This window comes from Bos taurus, chromosome 13 (assembly GCF_002263795.3).
Source record: "Bos taurus isolate L1 Dominette 01449 registration number 42190680 breed Hereford chromosome 13, ARS-UCD2.0, whole genome shotgun sequence".
Taxonomy (NCBI): Eukaryota; Metazoa; Chordata; class Mammalia; order Artiodactyla; family Bovidae; genus Bos; species Bos taurus.
This window is the reverse complement of record NC_037340.1, coordinates 10,722,245-10,734,847: the sequence shown is the minus strand read 5'-3', so window position 1 is coordinate 10,734,847 and position 12,603 is coordinate 10,722,245. Positions and strand designations below refer to the sequence as shown.

The 12,603-nt window shown below is 45.3% G+C and overlaps 1 protein-coding gene across 4 annotated transcripts in view; it reads right to left on the bottom strand.

The window, feature by feature from the left end:
- Positions 1-12,603, bottom strand: part of LOC100297905 (ninein-like protein) — a 120,487-nt gene that overhangs the window by 83,019 nt on the left and 24,865 nt on the right. For 2 of the 4 annotated variants that reach the window (XM_059892808.1, XM_059892807.1), the window contains exon 1: positions 2,639-2,727. The exons of the other annotated variants lie outside the window; for them this stretch is intronic. The gene's annotated coding sequence lies outside the window, so the exon portion shown is untranslated. Of the gene's footprint in view, positions 1-2,638; positions 2,728-12,603 lie in introns of those variants that run through there. 4 annotated transcript variants of the gene reach the window in all.

Below are 12,603 nucleotides of genomic sequence, written 5' to 3'. Positions count from 1 at the left end.
TGAGAAAAAGCAGGCATGAGAACTTGGCTCAGATATGGCAAAGATTTTGCAATTATTAGACTGAGAGTTTAACTATGATTAACATGTTAGGGGCTGTAAAGGGAAAAAAGTGGACAACCTACAAAAAAACCAATGGGTAATACAAGCAGGGGCTTCCTCAGAAGCTCAGTGGTAAAGAATCCACCTGCAATGCAGAAGATACAGGTTTGGTCTGGGAAAATCCCATGGACAGAGGAGCCTGGCAGGCTATAGTCTAAGGGGTTGCAGAGTCAGACATGACTGAAGCAACTGAGCATGCATGCAATATAAGCAGAGATATGGGAACTCTAATAAAGAAGCAAAAATAAATGCCAGAAATCAAAAATATAGTAATAGAAATAAAGAATGCCTTTGATACATTCATCTCTAGACTGGACATGGGTGAGGAAAGAATTCAGTAAGCAATTAATTTATATCACTAGAAACGTCTCAAACTAAAAAACAAAGAGAAAAACTAATGGGGAGGGGGAGAAAAAGGAATAGAATATCCAAGAATTGTGAGACAATTACAAAAGGTGTAATATATGCATAATTGAAATATGAGACGATGAAATAAAAAATTAACAGAAGAAACATCTGAAGTAACAATGGCTGAGAATTTTCCAAAATTAATGGTGGATCCCAGAGAACACATCCAGGAATTTCAGAGAACAACCAATCAGGATGTATCACCAAAGGACTACACCTAGGCACATCATATTCGAACTGCAGAAAACCAAAGACAAATCCTTAAGGAAAGCCTGAGGGGGGAAAACCACCTCACCTGTGGAGGAACAAAGTAAAGAATCACATGTCTTGTCAGAAAACATGAGCAAGAGAATGAAGTAATACATCTGAAGAGTTGAATGAATAAACCACCCACCTATGGTTGTATATCCAAAGAAATTATCCTTCGTAAGTGAGGAAGAAATAAAGACTTTCTCAGACAAAACCTGAAGGAATGCATTGCCAGGAGACCTGCCTTGCAAAAACTGTTGTTCTTCAGAGAAAAGGAAAATAATATATACTAATAGGTCAGAAATTCAGATCAACATTTAAAAAGAGAAAGCATTAGAGAAAGAATAAATGAAGGTAAAATAAAGCATCTCATTCTTTTTTCTTTCTTTTTTTGTTTTTGGCGACGCCTCGTGGCTTGTGGGATCCTCGCTCCCGGACCAGGGATTGAATGCACACCCTCGGCAGTAAGAGCACAGAGCCCTAACCCCTAGTTCATTGGCGAATTCCCTCATGTTTTTATTATTAGCTGATTCAATATATAACTGTTCAAAATAAAAATAGCAACAATGTGCTGGTGATCATAGCTTATGAATGAGGGAAATGAATAACTGCAACATTATAAGGAACAGGAAGGAGGAACTGGGAATACTCTGTTAAGAGGTACCTGCACTATCTGTAAAGTGAAACAGAGTTATTTGAAAGTGGACATAGATTACTTGCAAATGTATATTGCAAACTCCAGGCCAACCATAATTTTTTTTTTCAAAAGAAGAATTGATATGCTAAGAGAAGAGAGAAAATGAAATCATATAAAATGCTCATTAAAGTCAGAGAAGACAGGAAAAAAGAATGGAGTATATTTTAAAAAGGTAACAAAGAATAAGTGCAATGAATGGAAGGTTCCTTTACAAATGGAGTAGATATTAATCCAACTATATCAATAATCACCTTCAATGTGAATGGTCTAAATACACCAATCAAAAGAGTCTGTTAGAATGGATTAAAAAAATATGACCCAACTATATGCAGTCTACAAGAAACGCATTTTATTTTCATTTAAAAAAAATTAATTGCAGCATGCAGGATTTAGTTCCCTGACCAGGGATCAAACCCTGGCCCCCTGCATTGGGAGTTCAGAGTGTTAAATGCTGGTCTACCCAGGAAGTCCCCCTAGAGGGTTATATTACAGGGCCAAAGGCAGAAGTTTTTTTAAAAATGACCTCTCTCTCCCTTTAAAAAAAAAAAAAACTGCTTACACAAAAATTGACCCATGTATGCATGCATATATATGGTTCCAAGAGTTTTAACATGTACAGATTTGTATTAACTGTCACAACAATGAGAACACAGAAGGGTTCCATCACCAAAAACACGTGCTGACCTCAAATAGTCCTAACACTGCCCATGTTTGCTGATCCCACAGTCTTGCCTTTTCCAGAATGTCATATAAATGGATCCTTACAGCACATGGCCTTTCTGAACTGACTCTCTTTCAGCATCGGTGAGGCTGCACGGATGGTTGTCATTTCACGGAGGGCAGTGTTCCAGGTGAGGGTTGCCACAGTGGGTCCAGCCATTCACCTGATGGACGATGTTAGGATTCTTTCTAAAGACAATCTTTTTGATCTTTCTAAAGAGCCCCCATGCTGCAACTAAAACTCAGTGCAGCCAAATTAAACAAACAAACAAAAAAAACCTCCATCCTTTGATTCCAGTTTAAAAAAAAATCCTGGAGGCAAGGGAACACCAAGATCTGGTACCATCTTAAAATGGAAAAAACAGAACAAATATACATTGAATTTCAATACACTATCCTGCTGCAGGTTTATAAATGCTAAGGCATATATAGCTAGTTTGATCAAACAAAATCACTTCAGCTTACCTCAGAGGGTCGGTCATTGACTTCCCAAGGAGTCTCAGCCTTCCTCCCACCTGAGCAACACAAGTGTGGAATGTGAAGCTGCAATTCCCTTTTGTGCCACATGCAGCCTGCACACAGCTTCTGAAGCACTGGAACGGGACCAGCCCCAGTAAACAGAGGTGGGTGGGTCGCCTCCTCCCCGGACGCCACTGTGGAGGAAAGATGTGGGTGCAGGTACATTTCCAGAAACAAATGAGTAACCTATATTTCTCTGTCCGAAGTAAGAGGCGAGAGCACGCTGCAGCCAGCAGTGAGGCAGGCAGAGCAGACCCAAGGGTGCAGGTCCCAGGACACTTGTCGTTACAGAAATGTTATTACTGGTCACAGAACCGGCTAGTTTTATCAGCGTTTGGTTCTCTATCGAAGCCAGAAATTCCAGAAAGACTTCACATAAACCCTTTTGTTTCATTTCCAAAATGTCTGAGATCTCAGTGTTGAAGTGAGTGGGTATTAGTGTGACGGCTCCTTGCTCACACTAATGAGCGAGAGAGGTCATTTTTTAAAAAACTTCCCTAGGGTTAGTCCAAGAACAGACCAGAAGGTCGGCACAAAGCACCCCTGCTGCTGTCTGCAGGGTTCACTTGCCAGAGCAATGTCCTCAGGATACCCAGGAAGACGGGCTGATTCTGACAGGCATGATCTTGCTTTTCTTCATCAAATAAGTAAACACTTAACAGACACAATCTTGCTAATGTCAACTTAAAAAAGAGTCACAGCCTAAAAGTTGAGAGTTACGGGTTTTTGGTGGGAATTTTTAGGACTTCAAGCCTAAAGTAATCTCAAGTAACCCTGGGGGAGGGGGGGAGGGTGTCAGGTTATGTAGGTTTGCAACAAAGCGCAAGTAGTCTGAACATCAAAAGTTATTTTTCTGAATTAAAGAAAACCAGATATCTTAAGGAATTTAGCACTTTTCTACATATAGGAAGATGCAAGAGTCTGGACCCACTAAAATCATTCCTCTCACACGCAGCTCAGCTATCTGGGGTCAGTATCCTACGTTTTTTCACGTCCTAAGTTTCCTCAGTGCTCACTGTAGGGAATGGTGCAACCTCATGGCTGCCTTACTGCAGGCATTGTTCTTCCCGGGTGCCCTCAGAGTTCAGAAATTCATATTTGGAGGGCTGGAATTGCTGATGGCTGTGACAGCCTTGTTTACTGGTATGGCAGGAAATACTCCATCTCTCACTAATCACTAAAGAAACCAGACTGAAACAGCTCTAGCAACAGGTTTCCACCCAGGGTGCAGGTGAGCTGGCTCCACCTCCCTGGCCCGGGGCAGAGGTGGGGAGGAGAGGGCTGACACTCCCACCCACCTCCCAGGGAAGGGCCACTGAGGATGTTCTGGTCAGAGACCCCACTGGACACCCATCCCACCAGCCACATAAAGGAGCAGAGGTGGGACTGGAAGAAAAAACCAAGGGGTGTGCTTTCATATCCAAAGAGAAAGACAAGAGGAAACCTAAAATTTTTCATAGAATGCTATGTGAAAGTTCCTAACTGTTCAGCAAAAAACTAGAAGCCTAACCAGAGGGAACAACAACTCAGCACACCAGGTGTATTTTTTTTTTTTTTTTTTGCCACACAGCCCAGCAGGAAGGATCTTAGTTCCTCAACCAGGCAGGGACGGCACCCAAGCCCCTGCACTGGAAGCAGAGTCTTACCCACTGGACCACCAGGAAGTCACCAGGTGTGTGTTTTCAACAACAGTGAAAATGGACAGACCTGCAAACTGTATCATCACACAAACCTCATCTTTAAAAAAAAAAAAACTACATAAATTAGCAGAACAAAGCAGAAATCTAGCACACCTTTCGACTCCACATGCTGCTTTCCTCCACAGCGGAGGCAAGGACGGAGCCTGCAGGGTAATGAGAGCATCCTGGTGAATATACTCTTTCCTTAAAGTTAATCTGTGTTTATCATTTTTTGAAATGTTTGCATATTTTGCCATTCTGAGTAGTTTCTCTTTGTAGGATAACCGTTGCAATTTATTTTTATTTCAGTCAAGTGACCTTAAACGTTGAGAGAGAAAAAGTAAAACAGGCTCCAGGAGGTTTTCTTAAAGCCTGCAGGCACTGGAGTCTACTTTCTGCGGACAGCCAGAGCCGCAGGAGAGATGTCTCGACCTTTGATACCTCCACAGAATGCTCGCTCTTGCTAAATAAACTTTTAATAATACAAAACTAGTATTTCTTGAGCACTCATCTTTTAATGGGCACGTTCCTAAAACTGAGGAATTTAGCCTTGTGAGGGAGGTGCTGTTATCATCCATATATATATATATATGTATGTATATATATTATCATCCTTATATTAAAAGCAAGGAAACTGAGGCATAGAGAGGTTAGGTAATTTGCTCAAAGTCACAGAGTTGGTAAGTGAACACATACTGAGGTCTAACTACACAGAACTACCAACTTGTACATCCTGCCTCATGCCTACTGATAGCATATAAACCCACAAAGCAGTTTTAAATACCAAAAAAAAAAAAAAAAAAAGTTTTTCCATGACTAAGTTCAGGAATCTGAAATCCAGAATATATGAGAAAACGTCCTTCTAGCTCGAAACCAAACCAAGAATGTCCTAACGTTACGCAAGAATTTTCTATTAGGAAACCTAATTATAAGGAAAGAACATTAACTTGGATAGTCCCCCAAATTAAAAGCATTACTTTAACCAAACACTCTGTGTCCCGGTCCATTTCTATTCATCTGTTAAGAAACTTTCCCTTTGCCAGAACCTTTCTCATTTTGTGTTGGCAATAAAGAACACAAGAGAATAAAATAACAAAGACTACAAAATCTATTTAGAAAACCCTAGGAACAATTTCGGAGAAGGCAATGGCACCCCATTCCAGTACTCTTGCCTGGAAAATCCCATGGGCGGAGGAGCCTGGTAGGCTGCAGTCCATGGGGTCACTAGGAGTCGGACAGGACTGAGCGACTTCACTTTCACTTTTCACTTTCATGCATTGGAGAAGGAAATGGCACCCCACTCCAGTGTTCTTGCCTGGAGAATCCCAGGGACGGGGGAGCCTGGTAGGCTGCCGTCTATGGGGTCGCAGAATCAGGCACGACTGAAGTGACTTAGCAGTGGCAGGAACAATTTGCCCCTGCTCAGTGTTATCCAACTTTCTTATCTTAAATTCCAGCCAAGCCGTTAGGAGCCTAAAGGCAAATCACACAAAATTGCTGATCTTCTTTGTTCTCTACACATATTTAAAAGTCCGCAGAATTCAGCAAAACTCAGAAACCCCGGGTTTCTCCTTCTGAAGAATGAGCCTGCTGTGAAGGTCACTGTCAACACCAACAACTCAGTGGCCCAGCAGCAGACTCAGAGATGCCAAGAAGTGGGCTTCCCTGGTGGCTCAGCAGTAAAGAGTCCACTAGCAACATGGGTTCCATCCCTGATTCTGGAAGATCCCACGTGCGGAAGAACAACTAAGCCTGCCCCCATACCGCAACTACTGAAGCCTGCACGCCCTAGAGCCTGTGCACAAGAGAAGTCACCGCAAGAGAAGCCTGCACACTGCAACTAGAGAAAAAGGCCTCACAGCAACAAAGACCCCGCCCAGCCAGAAACAAACAAATAAATAAAATTATTGTACAAAAAATGCCAAGAAGCAATCACCCAAAATGTAGACAAAACACAGCAGTGAAGAAACCAGGCCATGGGGAAATCACCATATTTTGCTATTGCAGTTGCTTGAAGTCCATGCCAAACAAAATAGTAAAGTGTTATCATCCTGAGCTGATGCAGTTTCCTAAATCAAACGGGGCTAAAAAGGTTCAGATGGAGCCATTACCAAGTCTGACACATGAGCGGTTCAAGACTAGTGAGACAATACGATGCCACGCAAGTTCCCAGTGACACTGACCAGTGGCCCCAGGGTGGAGAGGACCCTGGGAGCACCAGGCACGGCCAGTTCTATAAAAGAGCCCTGCTCCTGGTGGCGCCTGCCAGCATCCGGTGTAAAACCAACACCACCCTGACTCACCCAGGAACCGGACTCCATTCGGGAAAGAAGCCTGGGAGGAAGTACTGGCTGCCCACACCCCTGCCCTCACTGACATGGGAGCTCAGAGCAGGTCTGCTTCATGGGAGCTCACTTTGCTGCTGCTCACTTTGCTGCTGCTGCTGCTGTGTCGATTCAGTTGTGTCCGACTCTGTGCAACCCCATAGACGGCAGCCCACCAGGCCTCCCGTCCCTGGGATTCTCCAGGCAAGAACACTGGAGTGGGTTGCCATTTCCTTCTCCAATGCATGAAAGTGAAAAGTGAAAGTGAAGTCACTCAGTCGTGTCTGACTCTAGTGACCCCATGGACTGCAGCCTACCAGGCTCCTCCGTCCATGGGATTTTCTAGGCAAAAGTACTGGAGTGGGGTGCCATTGCCTTCTCCGGGGAGCTCACTTTGAATGATACTATAAAAGTCTTCCTAAAATGCTCTCCTGTTTTAAGTCACAGGATTTCAGAGTTTTATGGTTACTGAATTTGCTTGTCCATTATCTTGATAGACTTGAGGAAAATATCCTCATTTGACAAATGGGGGAAACGAGGCACAGATATTTGGAGCCCAAAGACAAAAACTAGGCAGTCTAAAATCAGCCTGTGTCCCAGGTGAGACCGGGATGCACCCACACCCCATCTCTGTAAGCACTGACGGGTCCTTGCGCTCCTCTCAGGGGCCCATTTTGAGCCAACTCTGGCTAAAAGTCAGGTTCCACTCTGAGACACGAACCCAGAGGAAGAGCAGTTTGGGGGTAGAGGTGAACACAGAAATCCAGCCTGGAATGTGTTGAGTTTGAAATACCTAGCAGGCACAGAAGTGGAAATGAGCAAAGGCAGCTAGATATCTGGCCTGGGGCAAAGACACTAGCTGAGTAAAACTTCCTGTGAGCGAAACTTGACACACAAAGCTACTCAAAGCACCATCTTCTTTTCCCACCTCTTCAAACAACAGAGCCAGGGAGAATACCTTACTGTCTGAGCCGCCAGGGGAGCCCAGAGAGAATACCACATTTCATCAAACTCAAGGTGCCTCTGATGCTAAGACAAAGGACAAAGAAAGGAAAACTCTGTCAAAACTTGACACGATGAATTCTAAGACAGCGTTGATCGTAAGATGCACCCGCAAGGACTTCCCTAGTGGTCCAGTGGGTTAGAATCTGCCAATGCAGGGGACACATATTCAATCCCTGAGCTGGGAAGATGTGACATGCCACGGAGCAACTAAGCCCCTGTGCCACAACCACCGAGCCCAAGTGCTGCAGTCACTGAAGCCTGTGAGCATAGAGCCTGTGCTCCACGACAGGAGCAGCCACCGCAGTGAGACGCCTGTGCACCACAATGAAGACCAGGCCTCATGCACCTCAACTAGAGAAAGCAGGTGTGCAGCAACGGAGACCCAGCACAACAACAACAATTAAAAAAAAAAAATTCAACCCAAATTCAGAGAAGTGAGAAGATGAAAAAAATGCATCTTAGAAAAGATGAAATAGTGTAAGCTTTTATCAGTGGCAGATTTTTACATTGCTGTGAATCCAGGGCAGACATTTGTTTTTGTAACTTTTTATTCTGATGTACTTTCAATTTCAAATGCATAGAGAAGTTGCAAGAACAGTACAAAGAATTCGCCAACACTCTTTGCCTAGATAACTTCACCAATGTCTTGCTTTCACTTTGCCCCATTGATCCTACGTCCATATGATCATTTTCTCCCCTCCCCCTTACCCCATGAAGTTTTAGACTATGTGCCGTCTTATTCCTAAACATAGAATTGGCCAGAAAGTTTGTTCAGGCTTTTCACAAGATGTAACAGAAAAACCCAAATGAACTTTTTGGTCAACGCCCTACTTCCACATGTATTTACAAACACAAGGACATGGTCACAGCACTGTTATCAGACTCAGGAAACATGATATTGCTAGCATACTATTGGCCCATCCACCTTCACACTCAAATTTTGCCCACTGACCCAATAATGTCCTTTACAGCTACCCTCCCCCGAATCCAGTCCACAGCTAAGCACTGTATATAGTTCTCAGATCCCTTAGCACTCTTTCAACTGGAATAGTTCCTCATCTTTCTTTGTGTTTCTTGACCCTGAAAGTTTAAGAGTACAGAGGCCAGGGATTCCCTGGTGGTTCAGTGGTAAAGAATCCGCCTGCCAATGCAGGAGACACAGGTTCGATCCCTGATCCAGGAAGACCGCACATGCTGCAGAGCAACTAAGCTCGTGAGCCACAAACCGAGCCTGCGCTCTCGAGCCCACAAGCAGCAGCCACTGAAGCTCACAGGCCCTGGAGCCGGGCTCTGCAGAGAGAGGTGAGAAGCCTGCGCGCCGCAACCAGAGTGCAGCCTCCGCTTGCCCCAACTAGAGAAAAGCCCGAGCAGCAACCGAAGACCCAGCATACCCAGAAAAGAGGCCAGAGGCCAGTTACTTTGTAGAATGTGACTCAAATGTAGTTTGTTTCCCACACGAGATTCAGGTTACCGCAGCAATACCCCAAGCAAGGTTGTGTCCTTCCCTGCACCTCTTATCAGGAGGTTATCTGGGACCGTAACTTTGATCAGTCACTTAGTTAAGGGGCATCCACAGCAGGGCAGTCAACACCTTATTTTGTGTGTTCAACTTGAAATAATGAGTATTCAAAAAGAATTAAAAATGTATCAAGAACTGCTTAATTTTGAAGTCACACTGCTGCATGTAACTACCAGCTATGTTTTTACTTTTTTACCACAGAGCAGGACCGACCAAGTCTGATTAATTATGTAGAACCTTGCGAACGACCTGTTAGAGTGCGACCAGCAGCGAGCACAGGTCATTGATGCAGACAGTGGCCCAGTCCAGGGGCAAACTCGCCCTGTCCCTTTCTTAATCTAGGTCTTCAGACAGCAGCGGCTTTCTCGGGAGCCGAACCACAGAACCAGTCACCTGGGCCCAGGGGGCTCAGTGGTAGCTGCAGTCAGCAGTATCACGCCCGGGAGGCGGCGGCACAGCCCTTCCTGTTATCACGGGGTCAGCGTCCCCCAGTGGGAGCGGAAGAGTCTGGTCTACCCCCGGCTCTGTCATTCGGCCCCAGCTGGAGAACTGGTGACGCTGCCCACTTTTACTTGGCTTTGCCCACTTCCGGGAACGCAGCCGGAAGCCGAGAGGCCAGGTGGCTGGATGGAACGGCGCCTCGGGACCCCCGAGCGCAGGGCAGGTGGAGATGGTCCAGGTACAGGGAGCTCTCCCTGGGGTATGACAGCCTGCCTGCTCATCAAACTCTCCACTGAGCAGACTGTCTTGTTGGTTGTTAGAGAATTTACAATCGTTGACAAAATTCCTGTGCCCTGAAGTGAGAGAGTGAAGGTCGCTCAGTCGTGTCCGACTTTTTGTGACTCCATAGACTGTAGCCTGCCAGGCTCTTCTGCCCATGGAATTCTCCAGGCCAGAACAAGAGTGGGCAGTGGTTCCCTTCTCCAGGGGATCCTCCCAACCTAGCGATCGAACCCAGGCCTCCCGCATTGCAGGCAGATTCTTTACCAGGGCACAAGGAAACCCCTGTGCCCTGAAACTGAACCCCAAATCTGTGAATGTTTCATTACATGATGTGATGCTGGCTCTTAAATTCACACCATCTTTGACCCTGAGAGCAACGCCACCACCTGGCGTGAACCACACTCCTACACTCCAGCTCTTTTGTTACTATTGTTAGTTGTTATTGTTACTTCCAAGGACAGACACATCCAGGAGGCCCACAGAATGCAAGGCCAGTTTATTAAGCCATCTACACTCTTGTTCACAGATGGAATTTGGTTGACAGTTCCTCTCTTGTCCCGCACTTAGGATGACTAGACAGATGATGTTAGTCACAGCTTCATGGGTTTTTTTTGTTTTGGTTTTGGTTTTCAGTCACCAACACTGAAAAACCCTCATTTTCTTTCTAATGTAAAGAAACAACGTTGTCACTGAGGCAATGAAGTACCAGTCTTCGAGATGGGAACCACAGTACAGCCAGCTCAGCAGACTGCTGTGAGCACCAGCCAAAGGAATTTACCCGAAGCACTGAGAAGAGAGCCTGGCCCACAGTGAGTGCTTAGGCACAACTTAAACAGAAATCACCAAGAGAATCGGCTCCATTTCTGACAGTAGCTCAGCGCGGCATGGGGCCCAGGTACCAGGGACACACCACCTGTGCAATGAGCCACACAAGCCCACCCAAAGCCTGTACCTCAGCCCCCAAGTCTAAGGAAGGGCCATCCAGAGTTGAGAAAGAAGTGTGCAACTATCAGAGCAGATGCAAACTCCAACTTCCACCAAGAAACTAAAAATACAGAATGCCCAAAAGAACCCCTTGGTCCCATAGTTCACAAGTCAAACAATGCTGACAGTCAGAATCCCCTGGTGGAGAGGTCTCACCAGCGGGCTCAAGGTCACCTTGGGGCTGGGGCAGGGAAAACCTTCTGCTGCCACCACCCGCCAAATAGCTCCAGGTAGAGTCTGGCCTCCTGCTTGTGATTAACCAAATTGCTGGCCTTGAGCCTGAATTCCTACTTGGAGAAGGAAATGGCACCCCACTCCAGTATTCTTGCCTGGAAAATCCCATGGACAGAAAAGCCTGGTAGGCTACAGTCCATGGGGTCACAAAGAGTCGGACACGACTGAGCGACTTCACTTCATTTCACTTCACTGCACTTGAAGCCAAGGACTAAGTTAAAACCTAAAGTCCAGTTACAGCTACTGCCACTCAACTTTTTAGGGAATGACCATGGAATCAGACGGAAAAGTGGCCTGGGTACTGGAAACACTCTTCCAAGTTGGAGGGCACTATTCCTTCAGTCAGAAGCCATGCCACGCAAGTGACTCCACCTCTGAAACTTCTACTTCAAGGCACACCAGACACTGTTTTTGCCTCCTTCTTCTAGACCTATCTTGAGTCAGAGAAGAAGAGAGATGTTCAGCAACTGCCTGCTTGTGGCAAGATCCAAAGCTAAGTGTCCAACGTAGAAAGAACATGGACAGAGGGATCTATCACATGCCCCAAACACCACATGCGCCATCTTCAAAAAAAAGAAACAAACCATCCAGTAACCAGCAACCAGCACCTAAAGCCACTCACCGTAAAAGGGCAGGATCTGAACACCTTGAATACTCAGATAGAACTCTGCAACTCTTCTGTTACTCTATTTCCCACCACCAGATGTTCGTAAGGACTCAAGACACAGAATCAAACTACAGTAAATCCCCTACATATGAACAAGCTCCATTCCAAGAACATGTCCTTAAAGCCAATTTGTTCGTAAGTCCAACAAAGTTAGCACTGGTACCCAACTAACAAAATCGGCTATATAGCACTGTGCTATAGTTGGTTTACAATACTTTTCACACAAATGAAACAAACACAAAAAAAATAAAGAAAACATTTTTAATCTTACAGTACAGTACCTTGAAAAACTACAGTACAACAGCTGGCACACAGGGGCAAGAAGAGTTACTGACTAAACAGGCAAGGAGAGTTACAACAGGCAAGAAGAGTTACTGACTAAAGGAGGTGGGAGATGGTAGAGGTGAAGGATCATCAGCCACAGATGGAGGACAACCTGCAATTTCACTCCTGCCTGATGGTGATGCGATGCACATTTGCATCTTTGAAAGTTCACAACTTGAAGGTTCATATGTAAGGGTACTACTGTAACACTAAAGGATGAATCCCCAGCATGTTGTGCACAATGACACAGCCCATCCACCTCCGAGAAGCCCTGCAAACTGCAATGTCTGGGGTAAACATGAGCTAGAGAAAAACAGCTATCCATCAAAGTTTATATAAACTCCTCAACTGAACAGAATTCTCTGGTGGTCCTGTGGTTAGGACTCCAGGAAGGTGGCATAGGTTGGATCCTTGGTCAGGGGAACTCAAATCCCACAAGCAGAGTGGCCAAA